We start from the raw sequence: 22184 nt of genomic DNA, 5'->3' as shown, positions 1-22184 counted from the left end.
TTTTTAAATGAATTTGACAGAAGAACCAAGGTAATAACAGTTACTTTCTATTCAGACCTTAATATGTACACAACATTAAATTGCATATTTTGGACAACTTAGTTTATTTAACTTAATTTATTCATCAACCATAAGATGAAGGAATGATATCTCCAATGTACAAACATTTAAAAAATATTAAGGAATTTTCCCTAAATCCCACAGCTAGTAAGTGGCAACTTCAAATTCAAGTCCAAGTCTTATTAGCTCTAATTATGTGTCCTTACTGCCGAGCTGCATTCCCAATAAAGCCACTGGCTTTGAAATATTGACTTTTATTTTAGTCTTTGAAATTTGCCTTCCATACTGGTGTCTTTTCAATCAACTTTATTTATTTATTTATTTTTAATAATAAATTTATTTTTTATTGGTGTTCAATTTGCCAACATACAGAATAACACCCAGTGCTCATCCCGTCAAGTGCCCCCCTCAGTGCCTGCCACCCAGTCACCCCCACCCCCACTCTCCTCCCCTTTCACCATCCCTAGTTCGTTTCCTAGAGTTAGGAGTCTTCCATGTTCTGTCTCCCTTTCTGATATTTCCTACCCAACTTTATTTTCTGTTTGTAAACAACTTTCTGTATCATAATCATCATCATCATCATCATTATCATCATCATCATCATCATCATCACCTCTTGGAGATTGTTTACTCCCATTGTGGAATAATGAATTATTTGTTAAGACCAAAAAAAAAGACAAGAAGATATTGAAAAATTATATGAAAGATGATTTGATATCCTAGTTAATTGACGTTGCACTAGAGCAAAAGCCTTAGAGAACAGAACAAGTATTCATCATTTCAATAGCAGTTGGTAGAAAATTAGAGAAAATTAATTTTAAAACCTTTTCCCACATGTGTTGGAAATTTGAAAACATCAGGTACAGCTCAAGTGTTATCTCAATCCATGAAAATTGTTGGAAAATTCAATAATTCACTTGCCATCCATCCATCCATCCATCCATCCACCTGTCATCCATATGGTCATTTCCCTTCTATCTTTATATTCATTTACCAACCAGTATCAATTTAATAAGCATACAAAGGATGTTAATTATGCGCTGTAACCCAGCTATCTTTACTGAGTGCCTACTATATACCAAGGCTAAGGGGTGGACTTTTATTGTATGTCACTCCAGTCTAGTGTCAGGCACTTCAAAGCCATAAAAAGAAATATGAGCTGTCTCTAAGAAAACTACCTACTCTTCAGGGATTAAGAAGGAGAAGCCATGACCACAAAAAACAATTAACTGAGAATACATAAGTAATGACATTCCTTCAAAGTTGAAACCATATTAGCTACGTCATGCAGGAAGGAATGTAACTGAGTTCTAAACAAACGTCTTCAAGAGAAACTGTCAAAGGAAAAATAGGAGATAAAACCTTCATCCCCCAGGTTCTAGTTCAAAGATCCCTTCTTCTGGGAAGACTTTGGTGAAGCTTGATTCCCAAAACCTGGATTCACCTTGTTCCCCTGCTGTGATTCACAGCCCTCTGCCCCCACTTCTCTTGCAGTACTTTGTGTCTTCCACTTGTCACCTCTGTATTTCAGGAGACTGTGAGGTGGAGTGGAGGTTTTAGAGACTTCCGTGAAATATAATCTGGGTTAGGATCCCCTCCTTTTCTTATCACATGGTATATCTTAGACAATAATTTTATGAGTCAACTCCTACCAGTATATTTCACCTATTTTACTAAGCACTCTACATAATCCAGTTTAGTCCTCACACACCTTACTTGGCATTTTATGCTATCACTTTTTTTAGTTTTACAAATGTGTAAGGTGGGGGTGGCGGTTAACTAATTTCTCCAATTGCTCTCCTAAGTGGCAGGCTAGTTTCAAGTGTTTGCCTGCCAAACCTCTTCGAATGCTACTCAATTTACTTAGTCATTTGCCAGTCAATCTCCTCCTCTACCAGGTAGGGCTGAAAGTATTTATCCTACAGAGCTCTGATACAGCACTGTAGGCTGTGAATATATTGCATAGTGTAGACTCCATGCCTAAAGGGGGATAGTCCAGCTCTAATCTCCACTCCAGGTTTCTTGCTGTTCCTCCAAGATGCCAGGCTCAATCCTACATTTGTAGTTTTGTCTCTTCTGTGTGCAGCACTCTATCCCCAGCTAGAGATAGGCCTGGCTCACTCACTCCTTTGCAGACCTGGCTTCTATAGGCCCATCAAGTCTCAGCAAAACTGCCGTCTCATGGTTAAGAAGTCTTCTGTTGACTTGAAAATGGACACCCACACGCATCACTTTCTATAAGATCTGAGTTCATTTGTTTTACTTCATATCCTTTTCACTAATGCTATATATTTATTTCATTATTTGGCTCTATTTTCACTTGGTGATTTATTTATTTGTGATTAGTTAAGTAATTTGTTTTTGTTTTACCCATCTCCATTAGTTATAGATTATTTTATTTAAAAAAATTTTTTTTATTTGAGAGAGAGAGAGCATTCAAGAGCTGGAGGGGGCAGGGAGGGGTCCAGGGAGAGGGAGAAGCAGACTCTTCACTAGGCAGGGATCCTAATGCAGGGCTTGATCCTAGGAACCTGAGACCATGACCTAGGCCAAAGGCAGACACTTAGCTGAGTGAGCCACCCAGGTACCCTTAGACTATTTTTACTTTTATTTTAGTGGTTATCTTGGAGACTAAAACACAAACCCCTTATTAGAATGTAATGCAAATGAATAATGTTCCCACCTCTCTGACAGTGTAGGGGCCTTAGAACAATCCACTTCTTTTATTCCTTCACTCATGTTGCATTATTGTTACATTTATTTAAATTCTACCTATGCTTAAAACTCATGATGCTGATATTATTTTGTGAAGTTCATGTCCGTATATGTTTGATCATTTATTTACCAATTTCTTTGACTCTAAATTTTGGGGACAGACACAGCTCATCTGACTTAGGGAAGACTTAAGGTAGGAGTCAACAATTGAGGATATAAGAGGAAAGATAAATGGACAAGCAGGTTAATATTTATCCAGCACCGGAATATAAACATATAGGGTAACCTATATGTATATATGTATGTAATTTATATATATATATGCATGTATGGTGTTATTCTCAGAGAGACAGACAAATATAGTAAATTAAAGATCTAGAGTTCAACCCTAGAACTTTCTGATTTGAAACACTATATATTTTGATACATGGGCCTGCAGCTCCATTTTCTCATGTGACTTGTTTTCAACTGTTGTTGGTTTTTTGTAAAATGCTGGCCGCTGGAGGTGGAAGGAGTGAAGTATTTCTTAAAATAGGTAGCTTTTTATTCTTGGACTCCTTTCCTTCTGCTTATATTTTTCAGTTACTTATTTTTAAGGATTTATTTATCTATTTTAGAGAGAGAGAGAGCATGCACACTCGCAAGTGAGGGGAAAGGCAGAGGGAGAAAGAATGAGTGCAGAGTCCCAGTGCAGGGCTGGATCTCAGGACCCTGAGGTCATGATCTGAGCTGAAATCAATAGTGCAGTGCTTAACCGACTGAGGAACCCAGGTACCCTTCTTTTCAGTTACTTCTTAGGGACCACTAAAGTCATCATCTAAAAAATTTTTTATTTAAATTCAATTTAATTAACATATATTGTATTATTAGTTTCAGAGTTAGAATTTAGTGATTCATCAGTTGCATATAACACTCAGTGCTCATTCCATCACATGCCCCTCCTTCATGCCCATCACCTTATTACCCGATTCCCCACCCACCTCTCCTCCAACAACCGTGTTTGTTTCCTAGAGTTAAAAGTCTTTTATGGTTTGCTTTCCTCTCTGATTTCATCTTATTTCATTTTTCCCTCCATTCCCCTATTATCCTGTTTTGTTTTTTAAATTCCACATATGAAAGCTATCATTTTAATTATGTGTCAGTGGTCATGTCCATTTGAAGAGGGGTTCTTTTTAAGGATGGGATCACTTGATCACTTTAATGTTCTGAAAATGCAGGTTCTCTATCCAGCATCAGAAACCCAGAAGATAGATAGGTTATTTGCAACAAAGAAGGATTGAAGATATACATAACAAACCATAAACCTTCAAGATGGCTTTGAAGCTTAATTTTTTTCACATCAAATGAGGAAACTGTTGGCTTTCAGTTGAGAGCGATTCAGATTCAGGTCAAGTTAGAGTGAATATCTCTCAGAATAATGCCATTTGGACAGAAGACCACTTTCACCTGAAGGATCAGACTCCTAATTATACCTGTGAGCCATTATTCTCATACCTGGGGCTGGAAGAGCAGAGAGGATACTGTTCTCCCATCTCACACTCAACCCCACCTGTCACCTTGGTCCTCTCAGATGCTGTGAGCTGGGGACACCATTCTCCCTGCTACCTGCACTTTGCCCTCAGCAGAGGGGTGGTACGAGGAAGGCCAGTTAACCAGCAATTATAGCACACACTTTGTATCAGACTTAATCAAAATTTGGGCCCCAATTATAGGGAATAGTGATAAAGAAGGTTAAAGAAATCTTTAGGCAAGCAAAAATAGTCTCAGAATTTATGGGCAAAATGAAAAAGATACCATTATTACAAATGATCTTCTCTTGGGTTACCTCAGTTGCTAATGTTACTCTTTGAGGTCTCCCTCTCCTCCGCATCCTAGAGAAAGAACATCTCTTCCATCCCTGCGGTCTGCATAGATATACATCCACAAACATGTGCACACAGACACGAGGCGCTAAGCTTACTCTATGTGTCCTGTCTGTCTTAGCCGTAAGGTGATTTGCAGAGCACAGCCATCTGGCCACACATTTGCCAAATGTCAGAGTTACTAAGTCTCACTTCTCAGCCGAGGGAGTCAGGAGTATAGCTCCATATGCAATTTGATATGCGAGTCCAACAGAAGAGTCAATGGTGGGCTTTGGCACACCGGATTAGAACCTATCCTCTAGGACGCTTTAGTTTATAGGAAGTGAAAATACGTACCTTCATTTTTCTGGAAAAATTCTAATGGTGTTTGTGAGTAAATGACATACGCAGCTGTTAAGGGCAACCAAAATATTTCAGACTAATAAAGTCTAAAACTGTATTAATAAAAAGAAGCCTTTTCCTAATGCAAATGGAATGGAATAGAATGTAGTCTGAAAATATTTCCCACATTCTCAATAGAAGTAAAAATTGTTCTGCAAAACGGGAATAAGTGAAAAGGAAAAAGGAAAAATAAATAGGAAAAGGAAAATAAAGGGGACTCTAGATACTAGCATGTGAACCAGTTTAGTAAACTTAAGAGGAGGGAGGCAGAAGGGAGATAACATGTATTTAGCAGTTAGTATGTGCTCAAGACCAGATGCATTTGTCAATGTTTGATAACATATTTCACATTCATTGAAATCTTTTGCGGTAGATATTATAATTCTCATTTTCTATAAGACAAAAATAGTACTACACAAAAACTGTGGGTTTTGAGATCAGGTTTTTTTGGTGAGTCATAACACATGTGGACTATTCATTTTCAGAATGTATTGCTTCATATGTATTGCTATTTGCAGGTTTGGTTCACTGAACCACCATTGTTCAAAGTTACTTAACTCCTGTAATTCAGAAATCTTCAGAAGATGGATTTTAAATCTGATAATTACAGTAACTCATCAAGATGGGAAATGCATATTCCCTAGAAAAAAAGTGAAGAATATCACATTGTTTTCCTACCCCATGAGGGAAGACATTCCAGGAAATACTTGCATTTCAGCTAACATTTCCATCAGGAGGTGCTGATCGTCTTTGAAAGGAGAAAAGTATGCTCCTGTCAGGGTCCAACATCTAGAGAAGGAATTTGCCATCTCCCCAGGGTGACTGATCTCCTCAGACATCATCCTCTTGCATGGTTTCTTTTTAAACTCTTCATTAATTAATATCAGCCCTTCCTCCTTGCATTTCATTCCTCCTCTGGCTGTCGTTAGGTCTGTTCTACAAATTCCTGGCCATGTTTTCCCCCAACTCTTTTTCTGTTTCCCACGTATTCCTGATTTTAGTTCCAGTTTTGGGGTGCCTGGGTGGCTTAGTCAATTAAGCATCCAACTCTTGGTTTTGGTTCAGGTCATGATCTCAGGGTCTTGAGATCGAGCCCCAAGTTGGGCTCCATGTTGGATGTGGAACCTGCTTGGAATTCTGTCTCTCTCCTTCTGCCCCCACCCCCTCTCTCTTTAAAAAAAAAAAAAAAAGAATAAAAGGTCTTTTTGGTTTTTTGTTTTTTTTTTAATATAAAAGGCCTTTAAAAACATTGATTCCAGTTTTTATTTTCTGTTACAGCCAGAAAATGTTTAACTGAAACAACTTTCCTTGCATAGTTATTGTTCCTGGCTATATCTTAGATTCCTCGTTGGATCCAATTCTTTCCATTTTGTTTTGTCGTTGTGTTTTTTAGCCAGTACTCAAAAGTAAGATACCAGGACTTACTATACTAGATATCATTAACTCATTGTTCAACTCTTTGGTATATGAAGAGATCTCTCTACACTCTTTTTTTAAAAAAAAGATTTTATTTATTTATTCATGAGAGACACACACAGAGAGAAAGGCAGAGACACAGGCAGAGAGAGAAGCAGGCTCCATTCAGGGAGCCCTATGTGGAACTTGATCCCAGGACTCGGATCATGCCCTGGGCCAAAGGCAGGCATTCAAACACGGAGTCCCCCAGGTGTCCCTCTCTATACTCTTTCTGAAAATTGTTTCATGCATGATTTATATAAACAGGCTTGTGCAAAGGGTAGTTTGAAAGAGTAGGGAGTTCCCTGGGCTCTGGAATCCAAAGATCTGGTTTCCAATTTCTCTTCCACTATTTTCTAGCATGTGATTTGGGCCAATGACATAATGTCCTTGGGTCCGCTTCCTGTGTTGCAAAATGGGGCGATAATCATACTTGCTATGACTACTCCTGTGTGATTGGTTTTACTGGTTACGCTACAGGAATAGGGGGAAGATGTGCTGAGGGATTGTTCAGTGTTTGAGAGCAGGAGAGGAGAATTTACATTTCTTGTGTGTCTGCTCTAATATATGAAATGAATGATGAAAGCAAAAGAGAAGTGTCTGGCTTTCCACTGGGTTATTCCCAGAGTCCTAAAAGAAAAAGAACGCATAGGAGAATTGAAAGGAGCAAGAGGAGTGTTGCTGGTTTAGGATACAGCTTGCTGGTTGCAGAACTAGGCAGGTGCTCCTGGGATTCTGGGGACCTGCAAGAGGTCATGTTCAATAAACTTGGACAGAGTTCCCTGGTTACTCCTGAGGGTTCTCAGGAAAGATCCCTGCCTGCTGACTGTAGCTGTTGTCTGATACCCCTGCACTCAGAAATAAGGAAATAGAAACTCCTCTGATGCAGTACTCAAGAAAGATGTGTCACTGGCTGATGTACTAATGCTCCCTTGTAAATGCAGCTTCTAGACAAGAAAAGCTCTCCAGCTTACATGTCTGTCAACCCCTTCAAAGCTGAGCATGTTCCTTCTTTTCAGCTCCATCCTTTAGATTCTCCACCTTTCTCTCTTGAATAGTTATATCCTTTCACACCTCTGGGCTGCACATATGCAAGTCTTTGGCTTATCCTTTTGCTCGAAGGAGTGCCTTTATCTTGTCTTCTGCTTATCCAATTGGTGAACTTTAACTCTTTTAAACTGGTACATTGCACTCAGGTCAAGCCTCAAATTCTCAGGAAAGGTTGTTTTTGCTCCTTGCAGACTTTGTTAAATGGCTCCATGCCACTTTTCTATCATCATCCTTTGTTTTCCCCTTCACATCTCAACGTGACAATGGACTTCTTGTGGGCATGTGTGTTATCATATTTATAATTCTATTCCCAGCACCTTAGTGCAGTTCTGGCACACGGTGGATGCTTAATAACTGTAATTTGAATGAGCAGTCATATCATCTGTCAATCCTTTCTATGATTCTATTGATGGTTGATTTTATTATTTAGATTTATTCATCTAATAAACCATGTCCACTCTTTTCTGAAATGGTCAATATTATCACTAACATGTTGAGGCAACACATAAATTTCTATTCTTTCTCCAGCACAATATTAATAACTATTTCACATGGAGCATTTAATATGTGTAAAATCAGGAGTGGTGCCTCTTTTGACAGAGTTACAGTGAGTACCCAGATCAAAATGGAGTATTTACCTGCAAAGTCATTTGAAGAACGGAGAATGCTAGGTATGTGTATAGGAGAGGTCCTTTTCCTGGCACCAACTCTTTTGTATGATCAGGACAACAGAATCTAGCTCTGTCTATCTGCCTATTGCTTTAGAGAAGAAGAGAAAGGGAGAAAGAGAGGGTGATTTATTATGAGGAACTGGCTTATGGATAACGAAGGCTGAGAAGTCCCATGATCTTCCATCTGCAAGATGGAGAAAGCTGGAGAGCGGCCAGATAAAGCTGGCAGCATACAGTATATAATATGTATACAAAATATGTGTGAATTGACAATTTATGTTAAAGGTAAGCTTCCAATCAACAGTTGATTATTAGTAGTTAAATTTGGGGAGAGTCAAAATTACACATAGATTTTCAACTATGCAAGATGGTTATGTCCCTAACTCCTGTGTTGTTTGAGAGTCAACTGTAGTTGGTTGCTAAGGCTATCATAAAGCAAAGTCTTTCCCCATGGCAAGTTTTTGGGCTGAGTCCTTAGAATATTTGCCTCAGCTCAAAAGTTTGTGGTTCCACTGGTGAGGACTTAACTAAGGCCCATCTCCTATATGGCCTCTGGGCTCTATCTATTATATCTATGTGTCTATTTTCATTTTTTTAAGGTTTTATAAATTCCAATTTGTTGATATATAGTGTTATAGTGTTAGTATCAGGTGTGCAGTAAAGTCTAACACTTCCATTCATCAGCTGGTGCTCATCACCAGTGCCCTCCTTAATCCCTATCACCTATTTCACCATTCGCCCCACCCACCTGCCCTTTGGTAACCACCAGTCTGTTCTCTATGGTTGAGTCTCTTTCTTGGTTTGTCTGGGCTCCATTTTAACACCCCCTGACATAAATGACTCCATTTCATTTCACCTTACACACTGGTAGGTAGTATCTGATTGACAGGTTTATATAACAAAAATTTATATGAAACATCCAATGCAGTGTGTGGCATATAGCTGGATCCCAACAAATACTTTGTTTCTCGTGTATTCATTCCTTTCATACTCTCTATTACAATTATTTTTTTCCTCTGTATCCAATGGAGATTCCTTCTTTCCACTTACAGGAAACTTTGCTTTTGCTTTTATTTTTTAACAGAGTTGTGCACTAATGCATTTCCTCCTCAGAAGTGCTCTTGTTAATATTACCCTGAATGGTAAGTGTAGAATTGGATTACACAGTAAGTGCATTCAAGTCTTCAATTATTAATAATGAGTGGCCAAGCAATTAACAAGTCAAGGTACATTTGCTGGGAAGTACATGAATGTAATATTTTTATTCAGTGATCAGAGCAGCAATTTCTAAATTTCATCTGACCATCCACAAGTGGAGAATATTACTCTCCCAGTGGTGTATCCATTTTTATTCTCAGTGAGACTTAGGTTACTTGAAATCCAAGAGCTCTCAGATGGAATTTTATTGGCTTGTACTCACTCATATTCCAGGCTGTATTATGAGCACCACACAACATACAATCTGATACAGTACGATGCTGGCATGATAATCTGACAAATATTATTAACCCCATGCACGAAGGCAGTTGAGGTTACGACATCTTTCAGTGTTACTCTGGAAACATGCATGTTGAAATGTTGTTTTGTAATCAAAGAATCAATGAGTTGGTAATCTTTATCGGGATTCTTAACACTAAATTCATTCAGGATTCAGAAATTGAAATGAATGGGTAAAGCAGGCCAGATTTAAGAAAACATTAGTAGGCAGAAAAAGTGGGAAAATGGTTAACAGGAAGGTGCATGATCCATCTGAAGGGGTGGTCAGTATCTAGCACATGGGAGATCTTGGGCTTTTTAAAGAGAAAAGAGAAGTCTGAATCTTTTATACAACACCTCTCATTTTTTAATGTTGGCAGCTAATTCCATTGTTTTTTGTTTTGTTTTGTTTTGTTTTTGCAATATGCTGTAGAACAAAGTATCTTTGCAGGCTGGCTATCACTTTAAACTTCTGGTCTTAAATGTATCAAAGATCAGATTGATGTCTATATTATTGTTTTTCCCTAGACAGTGAAGGGAAAAATTACAGGGCAGAAGCATGCTCCTTCTTGGTCAGTGATTTTATTCATCTCCAGATACTTGCATCGTGATGACTCTAATAACTTCCCAAGGGCAGGGATCTCTGTTCATCTCCTTCTTTTGGAGATTGCAAAAAACACGAATAGAAACATACAAAATGATCAGGTTGTTTTTTCTATGCCTCTGGGCAGCTCATCAGGAGCCAGCTACTGCCTGTAATAGCATGCCACTCATTCTTCTGTTTGCTCTGCTCTTTTCAAATCGGGTGGATGTTATTTCCCCAAGCCTTCCCTGACCTCCTCTGTCTTCTGAAGCACTCAGTCTGGGGGGCCGTGCAGTGTTAGTTAGGAGCTCAGGTTTTGGAATTTGGTTGACCTGGCTTTGATTCTCAGTGAATCACTTACTAGGTTGGAGAGTGGCCTCATTGTCTGAACCTTTCTAAGCCTTGGTTTCAGTATCTGTCCAGTGGGGATGGAAATGTTTAAACCATGGAATTAGTGTTTTAAATGAGAAGATTACATGGTACCTCCCAAAGTTTCTGACACATAATAGCCGCCTAGAAAATGGTCTTTTGTGTGCTTAGGCATATATATATGACATACGTACTTCAGTGAAACGAGTACTATAAAGTATGTAATGTGCAACGTATTATAGCTCTTATATTAAATACCAGTTATGCTTCGCTTCCCTATCAGATCTGCTCTGGGGTAGCCAAGAGTATGTCCTTTTTTTCCCCTTAAGATTTTATTTATTTATTCATGAGAGACACAGAGAAAGGCAGAGACACAGGCAGAGGGAGAAGCAGGCTCCTTAAAGGAGCCTAATGTGGGACTCCATCCCAGCACCCTGGGTTCATGACCTGAGCCAAAGACAGATACTCAACCACTGAGCCACCCAAGTGTATGTCCTATTGATTTCTGTCAGTCCCATTCTCAGCACAGTGCTGGCACACACAAGGCATCTGGTGAAAAATTACACATTTACTAACCTGCCTGGGTTTGCAAGACTCTGGTGACAACAGGATGATATCCCCCCTACTCTGGTCTCCTTTCCTGGTCTTTATTCAGCATTAATTTTTTCAAAGTTCTCTTGGCTACACTTTTCCTCTAGTTTTTCTCTGGGACCAATTTGGGGGCAGCTAGAAGAAGACAGGACAAAATTATTAGTGGAGGAAGAACAGAAAGAAAGAGGAAGAAAGAAGAGAGTTGATAGAATCTGGTAAGGAAAAAAACCCACAAAAACTGGGTAAGATTTGAAAGGATGAGACGGAGGAGGTTGAATGAGAAGAAAGGAAGACAAGACTAAGAAAATAAGAAGTGGGAGGAAAATAGAGGGATAGCCTGTCAGTCGGGATTAACTAGGTTATGCTGTGGCAATAAAACAATCTGAAAACCTCTGCGGCTTAAGGCAACAGAGGTTTTATCTCTCACTACATGCTCCTTGTGGGTCACCTCCAACTCTGCCTGACACGCTCTTTCTTCCAAGACCCAGACAGATGGAGCATTGCCTTCTGGAACATTGCCAGTCTCATGGGGATGGAGGAGAAATGTCCTAAACCACGAGTGATTCTTAAATGCCCAGATAACTTAGACACACATCAGTTCTGTTGATACTCTTTGATCAAAGTGAGTCTGTCCCTCCTGGCATCAACGTGGTAGAAAATGTATTCTCCCCAGAAAGGGGGGTGACTGAATCATTTGAAGAGTAATGCAATCCATACAGATGTAGGAAGAGGAAAATATATTGAACCATGGAAATTTTAGGAAAATCAAAGAAATATTTGGGAAGGTGGATGAAGAGAGATGAACATCAGGAGATGAAATTAAAGGGGAAGAAGAGATATAAACGAGAAGAGAAGAGGATAAAGAATAGAGGTCTCCCAGGGGTAGGACTGATAGTATGGTAGTGTTCCCACACCACATGACATGGGGACTGAGTAGGGCCTTTCCAGTCTCGTAATCCTAGGCTCATCTTCTGATGAGCTTCATAACCTGGGTGACTTTATTTAACCCTCCCGGTGCTCCATTTATCCACTTGGATTTATGGCTTCAGTCTCATCATGCAATTGAAACAATGAAATAATATAAATAATTGTGAGATTAGGTGTTGATTTTGGCTTTTTCTGCCACCACAGGAATTACAGACTAGGGTCTCTGGTTAGGGAAAAAGGACTGTCGTGTGTGCCATCTCCTAAAGAAAGCTGCCAAGCAACAAGCTGTGGAAATGGGGAAGAATCTGGCTACTGGTGGTCACCATCTTAAGTTACACCCTGCTTGCCTCTGCAATAGAGAGGGGAGAGGAGAGGCAGAGCCAGAACCAAGAATTGTTGTCCTTTCAGACATGAAGCTTTTGTTAACATGAAGCTTTTCAGACATGTAAGCTTTTGAAAAGACATGTCTTTTCCTTCCCATGGGTACATTTATCTCTTTCCCAAAGTCCATGTGATTGGGGATATCTGGCAAGAAAGGAGAAGGCAGGCATCATGTAACCCTGAGGGATGGTACTAAGTCATGGAATTATTATTCTTTTTTCACAGATAAGAAGAGTGAGGGCCACAGTACAAAGATCACTCAAGGCCAAGAGGGAGCCAGGATTCCAGCCAAGGTAACCTGATTTTACAGTCATCCATCCTTTAACTATCCATCTCTTTAACCTTCTTGGCCAAAGGAGGAATAGTGATTGATCATCTTCAAATGTATTTATCTCTATATTCTCATGGCCAATCTGGGAAGGACTCTGGCTGCTTTGAGAAGGATCCTGCTTCTAACCTAATACCAGTGCCCTGTTCTCCCATCCCTTAGATTTCTTGTAGGATGGTATCAATCCCTTTCCATGCTTCTGCTCTTCCTAAGTTTTAGCTTACCTTTCAAAAGAATATAGCCTAGATAAACACATAAAATTTAAAAATGATATAGACAACTACAAGCTGGCATGAATTTTTCTCTCTCCCTCACTATGTGTGTGTATACATATATATATGTATACACATATATGTGTATATGTACATGTATATATATACATATGTGTGTATATGTGTATACACATATATATGTATGTATACACACACGTGAGTGTGTGAAATTTGTAATATATATAGTACTGTATATGCATAATTCATAATTCATATGTATATATCAGCATGAATTACATACTATAGGAAAGAATAGTATATGGATGTTCCCAAACTAACATGTACTTATATCTCCAGCTGTGGAAAATGAGGACTATAAAGTAATGTATGACAATAAAAAAAATCCCTTCTTTTTAAAAATAGTTTTAAAATTGGATAAAAATGTATCTCTTGAGTGTTGTAATTGGAAAACAATGGGTGATTCTACCCAAATGATTTTGTCATTTTCTTTTCTCTCTCTGTCTCTGTCTCTGTCTCTGTCTCTGTCTCTGTCTCTGTCTCTCTCTCTGTGTCTATTACATGCCAGTCCATTCACTGAGACTTGATGGAAATCTGAGGAGAAGAGGCATATTAACAGACTCGCAGAAAGCTGTCTGACCTTGTTAGGAATGAGAACTCCAGAGAAAAAAAATGTCAATGAATCCAATGGTCAAAGACCACTTTCTACTTTCTCCCAGCCATTCACATTACAAAGAATGAAATTGATTTGAACCTGTTTTAGATGATTGTTTTTACAAGTTTCTTGGCTAGCCAGAAAAAGCTACTTTTGTGATGCTTTTGGAGAAACAAAAGAGTGCTCAGCACCTGCAGAGTAGAGATAAATAAACAACCCACTTTTTCAGGAATATCCTGAACTGAACTATTCTTCGCAGCTTTAGGATTGGTTGCCCCTTCCAACCCCCACCCCCCATACACAAAAAGAAAAGAAACGACAACCAAAAATGATGCAGAGAAATGGGAACAATATAGCACTGGATTTCTTTTTTCTCCTTACTAGGCAACAATAGCTCCTCGAATATTTGAAAGGGAGGACCAGACACTCAAACCGTATGGGCATTCTTGTTCAGAATTAAATATTTAAAAACCCAAAACAAAACAAATCTGTTGCGTTTAATCATGTACAATAGCAGAGCTCAAGTTAACCTGCCAATAGGGATCAAGCAGGCAAAAGAATTGAGTGAGGATAACTGGAACTAAGAAAGTTCCTGCATTCCTTTGAGTCAAATCACCCCCAACTTTTACCACTATGTGATCCAGCAATCCCACTCCTGGATATGTGTCTGAGAGAAATAAAATCACTAACTGAAAGAAATAAATACCTGTACTCCCATGTTTGTTGCAGCATTATTCATAAAAACCAAGACACAGAAACAACCTAAGTAGCTATCAATGGATGAATAGATAAAAAAGAAAATACACATATTATTCAGCCATAAAAAAGGAAATTCTGCTATTTTCAGCAACATATATAAACCTGGACAGCATTATGCCAAGTGAAATAAGGCAGACAAAGACAAACACAGTATGATCTTAACTACTTGTGGAATCTAAAAACTGGAACTCAGAAACTCATTTAAACAGCTGCCAGGGGTGGAAGGTAGGGAAAAATAGTGTACCAACTTCCAGTTAGAAGATGAATAAGTTCTGGGGATCTGATGTACAGTATGGTGATGAGAGCTAGAAATACTGTATTGTATGCTTGGGAGTTGTTATGAGAGTAGATCTTAATGTTTTCACCACACACATACACAAAAAATGGTAATTAAACGAGATGATGAAAGTTTTCACTGTTAGTTATCCTTTTTGTGGTAATCACTTCACATATGTACATGTATCCAACCATCACATTGTATACTTTAAACTTACACAATGTTGTATGCCACTTATATCTCAACAAACCTACAAGACATTTTTTTGTTGGCTTCTGGTAGACTTCGAATACTAAAAAACTTGTTCTGTACTTGAAAAAAATAGTGTTTAAGTATAGCAATAAGCAGAATTTGACACTTGGGTTCAGGGAGAGTAGGAAACAAATAAGAGTACTGTCTCAGCTGTTGCTACATCACAAACTATTCCCACATTGAGTGACTTAAAGCAACAACCATCAATTTAACTTATGATTCTGTAGGTCAGCAATTTGGGCTGGTCTCAGCTGAACAGTTCTGCATTTGGCTGAGCTCACTCTTAGGTCTGTACCCAGTTAATCGGTTGGCTGGGTGTGATGTAGAGAGGATGGCACAGGAGCGGAAGGCATCCAAGACTGGATGTGAGTCTTGATGCTGCTGTTTATTACTCATGTGAACTGCAGGGGCGCTCCTTTCCTCACCCATTAAAGGGAGCTAAAATCATCATCTACACAATTTCATTGCTAAGATTGAATAGGGAGATGCAGGTGATATTGCTTTAGAAATTATAAAAATATACCTTAGTTATTTTTGTCAAGTACTCAAGGAAAGACTGATATAAATGAAGAGGGAAATAAATAATTCAACAATAATAGTGGAGACATCAATATTCCACTTTTAATAGTGGATAGAACAACTAGACAGAGGATTAGCAAAGAAATAGAAGGCTTGAATGACAACATAAACCAATTAGACCTAACGAGTGTCAACAGAGTATGTAATTCGGCAACTGCAAAATATAGATTCTTGTCATGTACACATGGAATGTTCTCCAGATTAGACTACATGTTTGGGTCTACAACATAACAATAAATTTAAAAGGGTTGAGATCATACAAAATATAATTATGTGACTGCAATTGAATGAAATTGGAAATTAATATCATGGATATCTGGAAAAGCCACAAGTATGCAGAAATTAAAACATACTCCACAATAACCAGGGGTGAAAGTAGAAACCACATGGGAAATTAGAACATGCTTAGAGACAAATGAAAATGAAGACACAGCATACCGAAACTAGTGAAATGCAGTTAAATTAGTGCTTAGAGGGAGATCTATAGCTGTAAGTGCTTATGCAATGAAAAAAGATTTTATTCTTTCATATCTCAAATGAGTTACTAAACCCCCACTTTAAGATACTGGAACAATTAGAGCGAACTATGCCCAAAGCAAGCAGAAAGACAAAAAGGCTAAGAATTACTGGGAGAAATTAGTGAAATGGAAAAAAAATAATGTAGAAAATCAGTAAAACCAAAAATTATTTCTGTGAATAAAATTAACAAATGTTTATCTAATTGGTACAAGGTTTCTTTTTGCAATGATAAAAATGTCCCCTTATTAGTGCTATGGGCGCACAACTTTGTGCATATACTAGCAACCATGGAACTGTGTACCCTACAAACTTGAATTTTATGACATGTGAATTATATTCTAACAACAGCAATGAATCTCCATGGAGGTACATTCTATAATATATGACCAGTAACTCCTAAACTGTCAAGGTCACCCAACACAAGAAAACCCTGAGAAACTGTCACAAAAAAGATAAGCCTTAGGAAATAAGAATACCAAACTGTAAGTGATTATCTGGGTGGTATCTTGGAACTGAAAAAAAATGACATGGGAAAACTTGGGGAAGTCTGCATAAAGTATGGACTTCTGTTAATAATTGTGTGTTGGCAATGATTCATTGATTGTGACAAATGTACTGTACTAATCTAAGATATTAATAAGGAGGTAACTGGGTTTGAAGTATATAGAAATCCTTTGTAGTCTATTCAAAATAATTTTGTAAATTGAAGTCATTCTTTAAGGAAAAACAAAAGAAGTAATTGGAACATGGGAGTTGGTGGAATCATTGTTAAGGGTGAGGAAGATAAGTAGGGTGAGGAATAATCCAGAAAGTTTTGAAGGCCTGGTACTGGTGTTTTCCAAACTTGGTACTCATCTGCCTAGGAAAGGAATTTAGGAAATGAGTATGTCATGGTTGAAACAGCATAAAAAAAAAAAAAAAAAAGAAACAGCATAAATTTTGAGGTGATAAAGGTATGTATTTGAATGTCAACTCTGCTACTAACTTGAGGAGGTTTTTAAACTTCTCAGTCATGCTGAAGATTACGTGAAATTCTCTGAGTGCAGTTTCTAATATTCAGATCACAATAGGTGTGTAATAATGAGACTTTAAAAAATTGCTATAAAAGTTATTTTAAAATTAGTAATTTAGAGACACATGGGTGGCTTAGCAGTTGAGTGTCTACCTTTGGTTCATGGGATCCGGGATCAAGTCCCACATTGGGCTGCTTGCGGGAAGCCTGCTTCTCCCTCTACCTGTGTCTCTGCCTCTCTCTCTGTGTCTCTCATGAATAAATAAATCTTAAAAATAATAAAAATAATAAAAAAAATAATAATAAAATTAGTGATTTAGACGAGAAACGAGGTTTTCATCCTACAGATTTTTTTTTTTTTTTTTTAGAAGCACACTACGGTAGTTAATTTTATTTGTTCAAGGCTCATATTGCAAGCATTAAACCAAGCATGGGCTTTGATTCTGTGAGCCAAGATTCACATATTTAGGAAGATAAAAGCAAACTGTGATCCATGTATATGGATGAAAAACTAAAGGCTCACAGTTAATTACATCATGGTTTTAAATTTCTATAGCCTAGAAGCCAGAAGTCACAGATCTTTTAGGTCTTTCTGGATATCCCACAAGGTATCTGCACTTTTCTTGAGCTGGGCAACCTCATCATCCTTCAGCTTCTGATTGATCACACTGGTTAAGCCCCAAGTGTTCAGGATACATGGAAGACTCAGGAAGACTTCGTTCTCAATACCACACATGCCCTTCACCATTGTTGACACTGGATGAATCCTGGAGAGATTTTTCAACATGGATGCAATGAGATCAGCCACACTTAATCCAATAGCCCAGCTGGTATATCCTTTTAGCTTGATGACTTCATAGGCACTTTCAACCACCATCTTATGCACTTCCTTCCAATTTTCACTGTCGTTGTCTGTTCCCATTTCTGGATTCAGTTCCTGAAGAGAAACACCTGCCACATTCACTCCACTCCACACAGCCACACTTGAGTTACCATGTTCTCCCAAAATCCATCCATGGCAGCTCCTGGGATGAATGCCAAGTTTTTCAACCATAAGATAGCGAAATCTAGCAGAATCCAGATTACACCCACTTCCAATCACACGGTGCTTGGGTAGTCCACTTAGTTTCCAGGTAACATATGTAAGAATATCCACTGGGTTGGAAACCACAATTATGATACAATCAGGACTGTACTTGACTATCTGAGGAATAATGAATTTGAAGACATTAACATTCCTTTGCACCAGATTGAGGCAGCTCTCTCCTTCCTGCTGGCGGACTCCTGCAGTCACCACTACAATCTTAGAATTGGCAGTCACAGAGTAATCTTTATCTGCCACAATTTTAGGTGTCTGTAGAAATAAGCTCCCATCCTGTAGATCCATCATTTCTCCTTTGAGTTTATCTTCTAAAACATCCACAAGGGCAAGTTCATCAGCCAGAGATTTTCCCAGAATGCTGATGGCACATGCCACACCAACTTGTCCAACACCCACTACAGTGATCTTATTGTTTGGGATTGCAGCCTCTTCTTCTGCAACTGGTGCAATCAGTTTTTCCTTAAGAGTTGCCATTGTGCCCCGAGACCAGCGGCTGTAAGGGTCGCGGGAAGGAGACCAGGTTAGCTGCGCACGTCTCCTCCGGTGCAGGATCCGCAAGGAGAGAGGCCATCCTACAGATTTCTTATGATGAATTTAGTGTTTCAGATATAGGGCACATCTGTCAGAAGGTAAAATAGAGTCTAGTATCACTGAATATGTTTGACCTAAAAATGTATAAGCCCAAAATATTGGCAGCAATCAGGCCTGATTTTGGACGTGAAATTCTGAACGGTTCATTGTTTTCTTGGATCATTAGCATGCCAAGTTCCTAGATGGAATTTGGAAATCTTTTTTTTTAATTTTGGTGTTTAGTTTTGATTCCAACAGGACAGATGTCTCTAGCCATCTCCATTATGTCTATCAGCTGTTGGTTTATGGCTCTATATTCACCTCAATGTCTCGTTCCAAGTCATGCTCATTTTCTGTCTGCATGCCGAGCTAGAGATGGACAGGACACCTGTTTGCCATATCGGGAATGACATGTGTTAATTTACCCATCCTGATCTTAATGTCTGTCTCCTTCTTTATGCATTAAAGAAATTGCACTTACTGGATGCACTGGTCAGTGTTTTCAGATGTAATCTACACTGGATAGAAGCCTCTATACCTTCCCCTGGTCTGTTTCCAGACTTGCTCAGAACATGTTGTTTGTAGCCTACATCTCTTAATTACCTGTGTCCCCACTGGCATTTATTATTACTCTTGTAAATCGTCATCACCTGCTCAGCATCCAGGCCTGCACATTTATATAGACAAAGAGCCAAGAGGATGCCTCACAATTGTGAGGCTGTAATTATCCACAGCACACAATAATGACTTTGGACTCTGCTGTTTTTGTGCAGTAATTAACAGGTGCAAGCTTTGACTGCAACATTTTCCCCAACAGTTATTGGAGAAAACAGTGGCATCTGGGTAAATAGATTAAATATTGAAACAAAGACCTGAGAAGACCTCCTAACCTTGCCATTAGCTTGCCATTGCCAGGTGGTCACACACTCTGTGAATTATAGGGTTCAGTACAGGGATTAAGGGTAAGCCTTTTGGGGTCTTGCATTCAGACTTGGACTCTACCCCTTCCTGGCACATCATGAGACCTATACAATGGTTAGCTCTGTTATGATACTGCTGGAAACAACCTGGTACTATCTTTGCTTTCCATCTCCTTAACATGCCATTCAGATCCTTTCAGGGTCTGATGTTAGCCATTCTTCCACAACTACTTCCAATGAGGCTTTCTCTCTAGACATTCTGGATTACTCATCAGTCCCCAAATGTGTCCTGTGCACCAATACATTATAAGAATTATTCTCATAATTACACTTTTCTTAGTGCTTAAAGCACCCTACCCATTCTTTCTAGCTTCACAGTGGCTTTCAGAGAGGCCAGGAGGTACAAGGAATTTAAACACCCATGGAGCTTATTTTGATTGGAGGAAGAAAGAATATGGGAAGAACCTAATGAATAAAGTCTTCTCTCTCCCTCTCTCCATTGGACAGCATCAGATATGATTTCTTGCCATACAAGAGGCAGAGTGTGTGGCCAAGGGGCACCTGAGGAATGGTGGGCTAAGGGTTGCCAGGAAACCATGGCAGGTGTGGCAAGGTATCATTGTGCACTTGTTTCTGATCCTTGCTTATCTCATTTCTTTCTCTTTTTAAGATTGAAGTAAGGTTGACATACAATATTATATTAGTGCTGACATTGTAATTCGACAATTCTACACATTACCTAATGCTAACCACGACAAGTATGGTTACCATCTGTCACCATACAACTTTATTACAATATTTTTAAAAAGATTTTATTTATTTGAGAGAGAGAGAGTGAGTGGGAGGAAGAGGGAGAGTGAATCTGAAGCCAACCTCACACTAGCTCAGAGCCTGATACTGGGCTCTATCCCACAACTGTGAGATCAAGACCGAGCCGAAGCCAAGAGTTAACCGACTTAGCCACTCCAGGCACCCGCAACTTTACTACAATATTATTGAATATATCCTTATGCTCTATTTTTCATCTCCATGATTGCCCATTTTATACCTTGAAGTGCGTACCTCTTAATCCTCTGCACCTTTTGCCCATCCCATCACCCTTCTTCTCAGGAAATTGCCGGTTTGTTCTCTGTATTTATGAGACTGTTTTTGTTTTATGTATGTTGGTTCACTTGTTTTGTTTTTTAGAATGCACAGATAAATGAGATCATATGGTGTTTGCCCTTCTCTGCCTGACTTATTTCACTTACCATAATACCTTCTAGGTCCATCCATGGCGCTCTGAATGTCAAGATTTTGTTCTTTTTATGACTGAATAATATTCCACTGTGTGTTTGTTTGTATGTATGTGTGTGTGTTACATCTTCTTTATCCATTCATCATCTATCAGCAGACACTTTGATTGCTTCCATATCTTGCCTATTATAAATGATGCTGCAATAGACATAGGGGTGCAGATATCTTTTTGAATTAATGTTTTCAGTTTCTTTGGGTAAATACTCAGGAGTGGAATGACTGGATCATAGGGTAGTTATATTTTTAATTTTTTGAGGAAACTCCATACTGTTTTCTATGGTGGCTGTACCAGTTTACACTCCCACCAACAGTACAGAAAGGAGGAAGTTTCCCTTTTCTCCACATCCTTGCCAGCACTTGTTATTTCTTGTCTTTTTGATACTAGCCATTCTGACTAGTGTGAGGTGAGATCTCATGGTGGTTTTAATTTGCATTTCACCATTGATCAGTGATGTTGAACATCTTGTTCCAGCTGAGTTCACCAGAATAGCAGAACTGATGAGGAGTGGGTTAGACATAATGACTAATCTCCCCTGGTGTGCTCATTATATCCATAACCCACAGGAACTAAGTATGGCAGTGCCTATAACTGACCAGTCTCAACTGGAGTTCTACTCATTGTTCTTAAGGATGGTACTCATCATGTTTATCACCCCATGTATCGTTCCTAAGAATTCCTTAGAAACTCTTCAGGAGAGATTAATTCTTAGGTTGAAGTGGAGAACACCAATGATGCAGCGCCTAATGTCATTGGAAATCTATGTTATTTGATTCTCCCAGATTCTCTCCAGGGGCAGGGACAAATAATTCAAAAGAGAATTTTTAAAAGGGCTGAAGGAAGAAGGCATGCAGCTTCTTTCTTCTTACATTCTACCAAGCCTAACTTTTCATTAAACACCATGCATGTTGATGATATTTTTATTACTAATCTAGCCACTAGATAACTTGGGGTGAGTGCCTGTGGTCTCACATTGGACTAAAACCAGGAAATTTATTAAACTCACAATATTGAGTGTGGGATTCAATGCCAGTCCACGTGGAATCAAAACTTGATGGGTCTGAATGGTCCTTTCTTCTTTAAAGCCTTCGCTATCATGTCCTGCCTTCCCAAACCAGGGACAATTGACCACTCTTTATTACCTTTATATCATCGCATCGATATAG

The 22184-nt window shown here is 38.8% G+C and overlaps 1 pseudogene; it reads right to left on the bottom strand.

Moving 5' to 3' along the window:
- Positions 1–17503: 17503 nt before the first annotated feature.
- LOC475101 (L-lactate dehydrogenase B chain pseudogene) lies at positions 17504–18793 on the bottom strand (annotated as a pseudogene).

Source organism: Canis lupus, chromosome 13 (genome assembly GCF_011100685.1).
Source record: "Canis lupus familiaris isolate Mischka breed German Shepherd chromosome 13, alternate assembly UU_Cfam_GSD_1.0, whole genome shotgun sequence".
Lineage (NCBI taxonomy): Eukaryota > Metazoa > Chordata > Mammalia > Carnivora > Canidae > Canis > Canis lupus.
The sequence above is the reverse complement of the archived record's forward strand: the minus strand, read 5'-3'. Positions and strand labels throughout refer to the sequence as shown.